Here is a 14,269-nt window from a genome sequence, read left to right on the forward strand (position 1 = left end):
GTATAACCCCTGAGATTTATTTCTGTTGTAATGATTATCTCTACCAACACACGCGTTTCCTTTGTGCATTGTGTATAGGGCCTATACAAAATAATACTTTGCATGAAGGTTGCACATAATAATTGTATATGGCCTACGAAGTTTTCTGGCACTATCGTGCCTGCCATATAGTATTTTGCCTTGACCCAGATCTTATAATTTATCATGGCTGTGAACTTCATCCCAACCTCATTGATCCTCCTCTTTCCAAATCTTTTTTTTTCATGGTTTTGCTAAAAGTTTTGTGATTGATACCAATACAGTCATGTCCTATGATAATAGGCCTACATCTTTTCAGCAGCCGCCACTTTTATGCCGATAGTCGTCATTTTTCTCTGAATTTCGCCTTCTCCCCATATATATTAAATCGTCCTTAGATTGGAAACATAAGATAAAAAGTCTATTCTACGATGTAAGATAATATGAATATAGATCGGCACGAGAAGTGGTAAAAATGATTGGTAACACGAGTTAGAACTCTTATGCTTCCGGAAGTGATGCTTATGTGGTCCAACTGGTCCATATCTTCGTACAGTACACGTATAGACAAGGGCGTACTTCGTCAGCAAGCTGCATACAAAGGAAACTTCTTCTTTTTCTTCGTCTGCTAAATTGGGTTATGGCATATAAGTGTGTCTAGAAGTCTCCTGTACCCAACAACGGCGTAGCCAGGATTTGATCTTAGGGGGGGGGGGGGCGGTTAGTCTGCGAGGGAGCGAAGCGACCGAGCCCGAGCGAGCGGAGCGAGCAAGGGGGGGGGGGAGGGTGTGGGAGGGGGGTATCCCCCCTCCCACGGGAAGAACTTTTTGCATTTTGATGTTGTAAATGGTGCAATTTGATGCATGTTTTTGCGCGTTTTATCGACGTGAAACAGTCCCACTTGTTTAGGGTAGCAGTATATTTTAGTGTATAAGATTATTATTGAACAATTTGCCTATTAATTCTTTTCACTGAATATCATGAACGCGACTGAACCCGAGCGAGCGGAGCGAGCGAGGGGGGAGGGGAGGGTGTGGGAGGGGGGTGTCCCCCCTCCCACGGTATAAAAACTTTTTGCATTTTGTGGTTGCAAATGGTGCAATTTGATGCATGTTTTTGCTCGTTTTATCGACGTGAAACAGTCCCACTTGTTTAAGGTAGCAGTATATTTTAGTGTAGATTATAATATTGAACAATTTGCCTATAAAATGGGTACAATTTAAATTCACTTCTTGTATTAATTCTTTTCACTGGATTTCATGAACGCGACTGAACCCGAGCGAGCGGAGCGAGCGAGGGGGGAGGGGAGGGTGTGGGAGGGGGGTCCCCCCTCCCACGGTAAGAACTTTTTGCATTTTGATGTTGTAAATGGTGCAATTTGATGCATGTTTTTGCGCGTTTTATCGACGTGAAACAGTCCCACTTGTTTAAGGTAGCAGTATATTTTGATGTAGATTATTATTGAACAATTTTGCCTATAAAATTTTATCCTTTGAATAAACTTCTTGTATTAATCATTACACTGAATATCATGAACGCGACCGAGCCCCAGCGAGCGGAGGGAGCGAGGGATGGGGTGCGGGAGGGGGTGTCCCCCTCCCACAATGAGATTTTTCACTCAAATGGTGCAATTTGATGCATGTTTTTGCGCGTTTTATCGACGTGAAACAGTCCCACTTGTTTAAGGTAGCAGTATATTTTAGTGTAGTTTATTATTGAACAATTTGCCTATAAAATGGTATAATTTAAACACACTTCTTGTATTAATTCTTTTTGACTGAATATCATGAACGCGACTGAACCCGAGCGAGCGGAGCGAGCGAGGGGGGAGGGGAGGGTGTGGGAGGGGGGTGTCCCCCCTCCCACGGTAAGAACTTTTTGCATTTTGATGTTGTAAATGGTGCAATTTGATGCATGTTTTTGCGCGTTTTATCGACGAGAAACAGTCCCACTTGTTTAAGGTAGCAGTATATTTTGATGTAGATTATTATTGAACAATTTGCCTATAAAATGGCTACAATTTAAATTCACTTCTTGTATTAATTCTTTTCACTGGATATCATGAACGCGACTGAACCCGAGCGAGAGGAGCGAGCGAGGGGGGAGGGGAGGGTGTGGGAGGGGGGTCCCCCCTCCCACGGTAAGAACTTTTTGCATTTTGATGTTGTAAATGGTGCAATTTGATGCATGTTTTTGCGCGTTTTATCGACGTGAAACAGTCCCACTTGTTTAAGGTAGCAGTATATTTTGATGTAGATTATTATTGAACAATTTGCCTATAAAATTGTATCCTTTGAATAAACTTCTTGTATTAATCATTACACTGAATATCATGAACGCGACCGAGCCCCAGCGAGCGGAGGGAGCGAGGGATGGGGTGCGGGAGGGGGTGTCCCCCTCCCACAATGAGATTTTTCACTCAAATGGTGCAATTTGATGCATGTTTTTGCGCGTTTTATCGACGTGAAACAGTCCCACTTGTTTAAGGTAGCAGTATATTTTAGTGTAGTTTATTATTGAACAATTTGCCTATAAAATGGTATAATTTAAACACACTTCTTGTATTAATTCTTTTTGACTGAATATCATGAACGCGACTGAACCCGAGCGAGCGGAGCGAGCGAGGGGGGAGGGGAGGGTGTTGGAGGGGGGTGTCCCCCCTCCCACGGTAAGAACTTTTTGCATTTTGATGTTGTAAATGGTGCAATTTGATGCATGTTTTTGCGCGTTTTATCGACGAGAAACAGTCCCACTTGTTTAAGGTAGCAGTATATTTTGATGTAGATTATTATTGAACAATTTGCCTATAAAATGGCTACAATTTAAATTCACTTCTTGTATTAATTCTTTTCACTGGATATCATGAACGCGACTGAACCCGAGCGAGAGGAGCGAGCGAGGGGGGAGGGGAGGGTGTGGGAGGGGGGTCCCCCCTCCCACGGTAAGAACTTTTTGCATTTTGATGTTGTAAATGGTGCAATTCGTCGGGTTTACCACGAACCGTTCTATCTCAGTTTTTGGGGAATTTGAGTTTTTTGCATAATTGTTACATATAGACTCTCCTCTTTGTCGTGTTAAAGTTTCTAAGCAAAAAACGCATTTTTTACAAATATAGGGTGGTCTATCTCAAACCCTCTGATGAGAAATGTAACAAACCCTTTACCACGAATCGTCCTATGTCAGATAGGTCACTTTGTGGTAAAACTTGACGCGGTTGCGAATTGCACCCGCCGCGGACGTCCCCGGCCGCCGGCCCGCGCGCAAGAACTTACGTGCAGGTACGTACGTCGTGCGCATGTACAAATTCGGGCTTTCGTGCGTGTGCGTGCAGAAATCTGACAGGCCAGCGCGCGCCTAGTACGTGCTGTATTAGTTGCGGATCTCACTACGCGCTCCTTGGTAGTTGTACTGTCATCAAAGATCAGTCATGGACGGCTTTCCTCTCACCGGAAATCAATTCCAAGGATTACAGGTGAATATCTGTTTTTTATAAGACTACTCTGGGTATAAGGACAAGAATCGTTAGATATTTGTGAAGACAATTCATGAATTCATGAAAAGCTTATAAAATAACAAACAGTAAAATGTTGTGAGTTAGTGCGTCAAGACTAAACGTTACAGTGTCACTATAGTGTACAAGTGCAAACCTTAACTTCTATAAGCCAGACCGTTAGTCGCTGTAACGTTAAACGTTGTCGATGATGGTTTGGGGTGATTGATATCATCTAACTAGGTTAGGCCTAACGTCAGAAAAAAAAAAATCCGAGTTGTTCTTAAAATGTCAGAATTGTAAAAAGAGCCCATATTATCTGATTAGTTCTAACAGTAACATTGTTACTCAAGGTTAGTTCGAACGTTACGACGTTAATACTACAATAGGGTAATAGAAACTCTTAGTCTAACGCTACTATGGTAAGTTAGTATTGAAGTTAACACTAAATAGGCAGTCTAAGTACTAACTAGTTCTAGTTTCTAGACCATACAGTACTATAAACGAGCAGTAAACCGTAATAATAGAGGTAGGCTACTGACACTAACATTAAATTAACTGGTCAGTTCTAACGTTACGGGAGTAACAATGTTATTACCGTTAGGCCTAGGTCTAAAAGTGTTAACGTTAACGTTAGAACTTGAAGATCTCAGTTGGACCCTAACTCAGTTGTTAAACGATCTCTTTGGTCTTAAACGTTAGACAACTTGTGTCTAGAATTTAGCTAACGTCCAGTTAGATAGGCCAAGCCTTTTAGATCTAGGCCTAACCATTACTAACGTTAGTGTAGAGGTTCTAGTAGAACTCAACCTATATCCAGGGCTGCAAACATTGGAAACTAGTTGAGAGTGAGACTCCAGGCCAATGCTATAATTTAGGAGTCAAAATGAGTGAGATCAATAACAAATGCATGCAAATGAAATAAAGTTTTAGAATCGAGAAAGGACCAAAATGAGTCAGAGTGAATCTCACTCTCAATGAGTGAGAGGTGGCAGCCCTGTATGTCACTAACCTTGCTTACGCTAGTGCTGTAACGTTAAATAGGGACACAGGATCTGACCTGTTAGAGTCTAGAACTAGTAATATATATCTAGACCAATTATCTTAGCGTTTAACAGTTAGGGCGTAGATAGACATTCTACTACAAACGTTAGGCCTAATAATGTTCTACCGCCGTACCGGTACTTTCCTATTATAGTATAAAAAAAAAAAAGAAAAATCCAGATTGTAGTATGGGATTCTGTATGTGTATTCAACGTTACACATCAAAATTGAACACAACTGTACAGTCTAACGTTAGGGCCTAGCTGCTAAGTGGGATCCACATGAACTAACGTTAATGTTAATAGACTCGAGCCTATAAAAGTCAACTTGACCAAACTCTGGTCTAGATCTCTCTTCATCTAGACTCAGTGTCTATCAAGACTAGGCCCTACTGGCGCTGCGAAAGAAGGTGCTTCAAATTAAAGTTTAATCTCATTCGTTTTTGTTAGAACCTTATCTGGATTTGGCCTAGCCCTTGGCCTAGATCGATTATGCCTAACATAGATATTAGCGTTAATCTGTTTCTCGTAGGACGACTGGACTGCTCCAGACAACGTCACTTAACCGAGTTAGACATAGAAGTTGGAACTCAAGTCTAACACTAACAGTTGCTGATATAATGATTCTAGAATAGGCCCTATCTAGGCGTAGTGTCAAACGTCAGAGTCTATTGAATTATCTGACTGATGTCTAACAAGGCTTTGTTATGTAGCTCTACCTCTACTAGATCTCTATCACTAGTCTGGCAGATCATATGTACAACTAGATCAATGGGTCTATTTTCTACTTAAAAATTAAATGGGGTTTTCTGCAAAATAGAGTTAAAATGTTATCCCATGATGGTACTGTAAAACCTGAAGTAGCATGTAGATGGTTTAATCATATTGGGGGTTATCAGTGCGAAAATCCGATCTTCTTTTCTTTTCTTTTTTTTTTTTTGGGGGGGGGGGATACTGTATAATGCACCGTATATATGGTATTTTCAAGTTCAGCAAAATGAAATGAGTAATTTGCATGAATCAGCCTCTACTATGTAAAACAAAATCGTGGTAATTATAGTAAGATGAATAATAATTGCGGTAAGTGGAATATTAAGGAATCTATTAATAGCAATGCTTGCAAAATTTGGCATGTACCTTTACTTCAATTTTTTCACGTTCCTTTATTTCTAATTTTCTTGTCTTTTGTGTACGCGTTTGGCGGATTGGCATTCAATACATACATAGAAGTCGAATAACCGCTGGTGAAACGTCGGCTTTAATACAGAATCTGCGAACTTTTATTTCTTGAGAATTTATCCCTTAGGATTTGCTTATATACATGACAAAATTATAAAATTAAAAATGCAAGTATTTGAGTTGATATGAATTTTCAATCATATGAATATAAGTATTAGAAAAAAATGAATTGAAGGACAGATTATTGAATGAAAGGGTCAATGATGTTGATGTTCAAAATCGTCACAATGTGAGTATTGGCATTAACCTTGAAAAGCTGTTTGTTTTCAGATGAAGACCAAAAATCAAGTTCACCACTGGAGATGGCAGATATGTTGGACCCAGAGGATGACATCCCTTTAGCTGCACTTCAAAGAACTACGAAATCGGGGGCAGATGACAAAAAAGCAGGTATTTTGTATTTTCACCTATTTATAACTTGACACAACACGATTTACTCGTTATTTGTTTTTAAAGTAGAGAATAAATAACGCGTATGAGAAAACTATGTAAGGGAAACAAGAGAAAAAAGAAATTAGGAGAAATGGGGGCAGTATAGATAATGGACTTACTTGAATAATGTAAATTCAATTATAACAGAGAGTTAGGTTGAAGGAAAGAACATTATATGAATGTTTCAATGGCGGTGATGTTCAAAATCTGTCACTACATTAATTGTGAGAATTGATATTGACTCTGGAAGGTTCTTCATTTTCAGATAAAAAGCAACAAATCAAGTTCATTGAGTATGAGAAAAAAATTGAATTGAAGGACAGATCATTGAATGAATGGGTCAATGATGTTGATGTTCAAAATCGTCACAATGTTAGTATTGGCATTAACCTTGAAAAACTGTTCATTTTCAGATGAAGACCAAAAATCAAGTTCACCACTGGAGATGGCAGAAATGTTCGATCCAGAGGATGACATCCCTTTAGCTGCACTTCAAAGAACTACGGAATCGGGGCAGAGAACAAAAACCAGCAGGTATTTCATATTTTCACCTATGTATAACTTGACACAACACAATTGTACATTTTATTTCTTTTTAAAGCAGAGAATAAATAACGTGTATAAGAAAACTATAGTTGTGGAACAAGAGAGAGGAAAAAGTAGGAGAAATAGGGGCACTATAGAAAATGGCTTACATGAATAAAGTAAATTCCCCTTTATGACAAAGAGTTGGGTTGAAGGAAAGAACCTGAAATGAATGGATCAATGATGATGATGTTCAAAATCTGTTGATGCATTGATTTGGAGTATTCATATTAGCACTGCGATCGTTCTTCGTTTTCAAATACAGATCAAAGATCAAGTTCAACAAACAACAATGGAGATGGCAGAAATGTGGGATCTAGAGGATGACATCACTTTAGCTGCACTTCAGAGAACTACAGAATCGGGGCGGAGGCGACACAGTGACACTCTCGACGACTAGCTAGTCTAGCCACGGACTGCAGGGTGCTGGAGTGGGGACTGGAAAGGAGGGCCGAAATAGGAGGGGAGACGAATTCATGGATTTTCTTTCCAAATATTTGAAGATTATTGTCCTCAGACCTAGTCTAGTCTTATTATAAACTGAAAACCACCTGCATTCCTTGGAATTGATCTGCGGTGAAGTGTAAAGCCGTCCATGACTGATCTTTGATAACAGTAGGAGCAGCTACGTAGCGTAGACCGTAGGCCTACCAGATTTCTGCACGAAGTTCGATTCATCCCGAAGATTTTGATGTAGAAGGTATCCAGAGGATGGAAGGGGTAGCTGCTTGTATGTAAAGAGAATACGCCCAGGAACTCGGTATAAAGTTGTCAAGAGAAAAGAATTGTTGCACCACATTGAAAAGACAAACAGGCTAATCCGTACGAGAAAGTTCATTCCGATAAATCTGTTTATCCACCTCATGTCGACGTGTCAATCATGGCTGTCATAAATTCAGCACAGCAAACTGAAGAAATCCCGAAGACGTACCTCGACCTCGAGGACTTGGGAAGGAAAGGCAATGGATCGCTAATCACACGGAATCAAAAGTAACTGACATGGCGCTAAGGAAGAAACGCGCTATTCATTATCTTCTTCCTCTAGCGGGCAGTAAGCTAAAAGCGTGCAAAAGCTTATTCCTCAATACCTTAGGAAAAGCAACGTATTTGCGACATGAAGAATTTAGGAGCTTGTTATTGTTCAGCAATTTTGCAGCTACTGTGTAAACCTTATGCTTCAGGTTGATACATGAATTTTTAAGGCCAATGGTAATATGGCCTTGTTTATCATGCATTCACACTTAGAGTAAACCATGCAATATCGTTTTTCATTTCTGAGAAAAATAAAGCTTTGCACATTAGTCATGTTAGTGATTTCTAACGATGCTTCAGTAAGCGCAGTTGAAAAGTGTTTTTCATACATGTATGTTTGATAGCCTAAATATTACAGCCTAGGAGATCAACATGTCTGACTTGTACACCATTATTGACTGCTGAATTATGATCCCTTCGGTGAGGATTTGTAGTTTTTATCTTAAGCTGGAAATGTAAATGTGTTATCACCTGAACATGCACTGCCTGCAGTTATTTCATTTCATTGCATTGCAGGACTTCATGGTTTCAATGTTTTGCTGACAGCGTAACCGCAACTTCTGTTCACTAATGTTTAACTAGTATTTGAATGGGATCACATTAAAAGGGGAAAAATGAATATACTGTCGAATTTCGATAATGATAAACCTGTTTCTTGATGAAAAAATAACGACAGTCTTGCAGTGCAACAATTTCATAATATCCTCTTTTGTCAATGCTTTTACACTAACTGTTCATGACATGTTATGTGATTCTCTACGACAATGCAACTTAAACAGGAATCGAAATATAATATGCAGTTCGTTAGATATGAATTCTGTTGTAAAAGTTTCCCATTTCATAATCTGAAATTATTTTCTCATTTCACGTTTAATGCATGGCAATTACTTTGTTTGATGACGTTATTGACTAATTACAATAAAATGTTGTGTGAGTCAGTAAACAAATAAAAAAAGTTGTGCTTGAAATTATGTGTCATTCTCTGTCTCTCTGTACATCTCTCTATGCAAGATTAAAGATGTTTGTATGCGTATTTTGGTTAGGGGGGATTTTTCTTTCCCATTTAATATTTTTCGTCGTGCACTTTATGCACTTTGTGCGTTGTGTCTGTATGTGCGTTGGTTGTATGCATGTTGTTTGCTATCTAGATGTTATTGTGTATGTGTGTTTATTTTTGTTTGTGTGTATGTATGTATATATATATATATATATATATATATATATATATATATATACATAATACATATGTGTGTGTGTATGTGTGTGTGTGAGTAAGCGTGTGAGGGGGGGGTGTGTATGTGTGAAATTAAGTGTGTGTGCGGTTGTGCCCGCATGTGTGTTTATTTATGATTATCCAAGTTTTTGGTTAAGGGTCGTTAGATTTCTGAAGGTTGGTATTCAGTGAAATTTATTACAGAAAATGCTACTTGCATTGCTTAGTTGACTACTACTCGATAAGGACATTATTATGAAATATATTTGAAAGGACAAGTTGAGAAGCCTCCCACCCCTTCCTTCAAGATTCCTTTAATACGGTGAAAGAAACAATCAGCATGAACAGTGTAGTTAAAGTAGATGAAAAATCATTGCTAACCTCGAATTTTTCGTCCAATAGAGGCCTATCACAAACCGTGAGAACCTGGTTGGTATATTGGCCTATTTGATTATATTTGTATTTAAAAAGTGCGAGTCCATATCCTAAGTTATAATGGTCAAGTGGGGCATCAAGATTACAAATAAAAAAATGCATCTCTCGTTCCGCCCCATGCATATTATACGGTCCGTGAACATAGGACAGTTCGTGGTAAAGCATCGACACTCGATTCTCCGGTGATTTCGACATAGGTCACATCGTGGTAAAGTTCGAAGACTCGATACTGCAGTGCGCGCAAGATAGGACAGATCGTGCAAAGAATCTTCGTATAAATACGGCTCAATACTGCTTTTCTATGAAACCGTAAACTAATATGTAAGTTTACAAGTTTCTTGCTAGGAACTTTGTCGGCACTGTGACATGTTCTTTGGCACAAACTATCCCTAGGTACTCTTCTCTCTTATGGCCTGCGTTTTATAGATTAGCAATAAGCCATTTCTGGAAAAGTAAGGCATAAAGAGAGATACAATGTTTAGAAGCGATTTTCTCAAAACGTCATTATTTGAGATAGGACAGTTCGTGGTAAACCCGTCGAATTTGATGCATGTTTTTGCGCGTTTTATCGACGTGAAACAGTCCCACTTGTTTAAGGTAGCAGTATATTTTGATGTAGATTATTATTGAACAATTTTGCCTATAAAATTGTATCCTTTGAATAAACTTCTTGTATTAATCATTACACTGAATATCATGAACGCGACCGAGCCCCAGCGAGCGGAGGGAGCGAGGGGTGGGGTGCGGGAGGGGGTGTCCCCCTCCCACAATGAGATTTTTCACTCAAATGGTGCAATTTGATGCATGTTTTTGCGCGTTTTATCGACGTGAAACAGTCCCACTTGTTTAAAGTAGCAGTATATTTTAGTGTAGTTTATTATTGAACAATTTGCCTATAAAATGGTACAATTTAAATACACTTCTTGTATTAATTCTTTTCACTGAATATCATGAACGCGACTGAACCCGAGCGAGCGGAGCGAGCGAAGGGGGAGGGGAGGGTATGGGAGGGGGTGTCCCCCCTCCCACGGTGAGAACTTTTTGCATTTTGATGTTGCAAATGGTGCAATTTGATGCATGTTTTTACGTGTTTTAACGAGTTGAAACAGTTCCACTTGTTTAAGGTTGCAGTATATTTTAGTGTAGATTATTATTGAACAATTGCCTATAAAATGGTATCATTTAAATAATCTTCTTGTATTAATTCTTATATCATGAACGCTGTCTGCAGTTCAGCAATCAAACAGAAAAAAGCATGCACACGAGGGTGTAGATAGGGGCATATCCCCTCCCACACGAAGGTGATTTTGCGTTTTCAGACCTGAAATTCATCGATCTGGTGCAAATTTTTGGTGCAATACTTTTTCATCGAAGTATTAAAATCACGGAATTTAGCTCTTATTCCGAATGTGCACCATCTGTGTGTGTATTTAAGGTCTAGTGAGGTAGAGCTTAGGGGAAGGGGGATTCCCCCTTCCGCTCGCGGAGCTTTTGCGTTTTTAGAATTGAAATAAAGCGATCTGGGTATAGCCACAGTCTACTTCTATGCATGGCGGAAGGGGGGGGGGGGGGAGGGGCGGGCGAGCAGGGAGAAGGCGTGGGCGAGTGTTATCTCCACCCTTCCCTTCCGATGGAGCTTATGCCTTTTTAAGGTTGAAATTGAGATATCTCGTATACGCATATTTGATGGAATCAACATTTGGGAAATCACCAAAAAAAGAAGAAGAAAAAAAAAAAGATGATGGGGGGGGGGCTGAGGGAGGAAAGGGTCGATCAAAAGGGGAAATTCCCCTTATATATGAGGGAACCTTGAGTTTTTTTAATATAAGTGCTAAGTCTTGTGCACTCAGAAATATTCATTTTTTTTTTTGGTAAATCTAAAAAGTGTACTAAGCTAGGGAAAGAGGCACAGAGGGGGAGGGTTTGGGAGGGGGATGCCCCCTCCCAAGCACAAGAGATTTTGCATATTTTGAATTGAAATTCAACGATCTGGTGCACACTTTGAGTGAAATATTCAAAAAAAAAAATATCTTATTTGATGAAGGTTGCAAAGGAGACCCGTTTCATGTGCATGCATACAGTATACACGCATTTTTTTTTCCGCCTCCCAAATCCCCGGTCCAAATCTTAGGGGGGGCGACCGCCCCCATCGCCCCCCCTGGCTACGCCAGTGGTACCCAATCGAAGTATGGCATCCATGACATTATTGTGAAATAAGCTCATCATTGCCGGCGCCATCACGTTTTCAAAAGGGGGGGGGGGGGCACTTCAGACTTCGGTGCCACTTCCGGGTTTCATCAGCTGACAAGCAAAGAAAAAAAAAAAAGGTCTTCAGCGCAATTACTTCTGTTGTTGTTCTGTAGGGTGCACTTCCGGGTTTCCTCAGCTGACAAGCAAAAAAAAAAAAAAAAAAAAAATGGTCTTCAGCGCAAAAACAAAGACTTATACCACGCTCACACTTGAAGGTTTCAAGGTTTCTGTCTATTTCTTTCTATATAGTGCCACTTACGCACTTCCGGGGTGAAAAAAAGTGGGGACCCAAAGTGGTGACACCTTATGTATTCCTTTGTATGATACAACAAACAAAAAAAGTGGGGGCCGAGCCCCCTCCGCCTCCCCCACCCCCACCCCCGGTTCCGCCGGCCCTGCATATTTAATTGTTGCAGTGTATTATTGAAGAGTTTGAATTCCAAAACAGACAAACGCCGTTTAGAAAGTTTATAAATATGGGTCATCAGCAAAATAAATGTTTAATACAGAAAAATAAAATCGTTAAAATGCAAATGGTACTGCTCTCGTCACATGGCAAGGAATATTTTTGAAGGTGTGAAAATAATCACAAATATTAATCTTAAGAATTTTCTTTTCTTTTTAGCAGATTCAATGTCAAATATTTCAAGTTGATTAAAAAGTGTTACATCTGTTCTTGTATTTTAACTCTATAATATACTCTTTTCTATACTTTTTATTTTCAAACTCTGAAATAATAGATGACATTCACATTATGAGTCAATACACATTGATTGTCCATTGAACCAGGGGATGGGGTATACGTGTTGTATATAGCCCTTAATTGTGACTTAAGGGGTTAAGAAAGACGACCCCATCAGTATCAGTCATGAAACAAGCTGTGTGTGTGTTTTTTTTTAATGCCACTCCTCCTTCACTATACATATTTGCCATGCATTGAATAGTTTATGAATTTTCACTGTATAATGAGTTGGTTGTCAGTGCTCAATATGTCGATCCGGATCAGTAAGGCATAAGCATAAAGATTCAATATACAGATCCATTCAAACGGCAAAGTCATTTTTATAAAGCCTGATGATAAAATGACCAAAATGTTGAGGAAAACAAAACAAAACAAAACAAATAAATTCAAATAAACGTGTAAAAGGGGCGTCCAAATAAAAAAAAAAGCACGTATACAACGCATTCAAATTCCCATCAGCTCAGCCATGGAGAATGTTAAAGGTCCAGTTTACCTTCAGTGGGATCAGTGATTTAAGAAATGTTCACGATATCACATTTTGATGCATAAAAGTATCACAAAGCATCCTACCATATAAATTTTTCACAATAAAGCTTAAAATATAAGGAGATATCATCATTTTTCTCATCAAGCCATAACTGTATACGATTTAGTCTGGAAGCATTCTATTCTCACATTTTGTGTATTTAACAATACTTAACATCGATTATACGGATTCAAATTTTTACAGTGGTTGTTTCTATCCTTAACTCACATTTTAGAACGATTTCAAAGCATTAATGCTGGGTTTTTGTTTCATATTCTACAAATGGTAAATTATACCTTTAAGGAATTCAAATTCACGAGAAGGCAAACATTTATAACATATGGGCAGTGTTTTTCGTCGCTGCTTATATTCTTTGTAGTTACTCGATAACGTCCAAAAGGTTTTCTGCAGGCCCTTCAAAATTCCGAAAGGTTTTTTTTTATTGGTTTTTAATCGTTTAAAAAACGTTTTTATACCGTCCATTTGAAACGTTTTATATACGTCGAAAACCTTCCACAAAAAGACGTTCTGAAAACGTTTTGACATATCATAACGTCCAAATAACGAACTTGGAACGTTTCAAGAACGTTCAGAAAACGTGTAAATGTTAGCTGGGTCATTATGTTTGAATATGCAAAGTCTGTACCTTAAAATGGGACTTTTGACTGATAAAAGCTAATAGCTAAAATAACTCGACTTTTAAACACATTTTTCATACACGGCTTGAGCGGCTGCTAGAGCAGAGTATACATGAATATCTCGATTAAGGAGAGAATGATTGAGTGAAGCATTTGGCAACAAGCCAGACAATATCACTAATGATACCCTTGGGTGAAACAGGACTATACGCAGCTGAACCGATTGTAGGGTTACTTATGATTGACACGGGGAAGGCAGGAATGCAATCCAAAATTTAAACATTATGTGTGGACATAGAAGAAATTCTGAGATATGACCAGTCCCTACATTAAATCCATACTGATATGGGATAGATTGAAAGTAGAATAAAGGTCCACAGGAAAGAAATCACCACAATACAAATAGATAAAATGAAACTTTGAAATGAAAATGAAATGATATAATCCAATATATCAGAGGGGGAAAGGACCGATGAAAACGCGTTTATACTTGCTTAGGCCTATTTTGAATTGAAATTGAACGTTCAAAGTGCGAAGTTGTGTTCCTCTAAATGAAGTTGAAATTCGTACTTGGAAGAAATTGAACGTCTATCCAGCTGCCGTGAGATTGAATGGCAACTTTGAGT

This window comes from Diadema setosum, chromosome 13 (genome assembly GCF_964275005.1).
Source record: "Diadema setosum chromosome 13, eeDiaSeto1, whole genome shotgun sequence".
Lineage (NCBI taxonomy): Eukaryota > Metazoa > Echinodermata > Echinoidea > Diadematoida > Diadematidae > Diadema > Diadema setosum.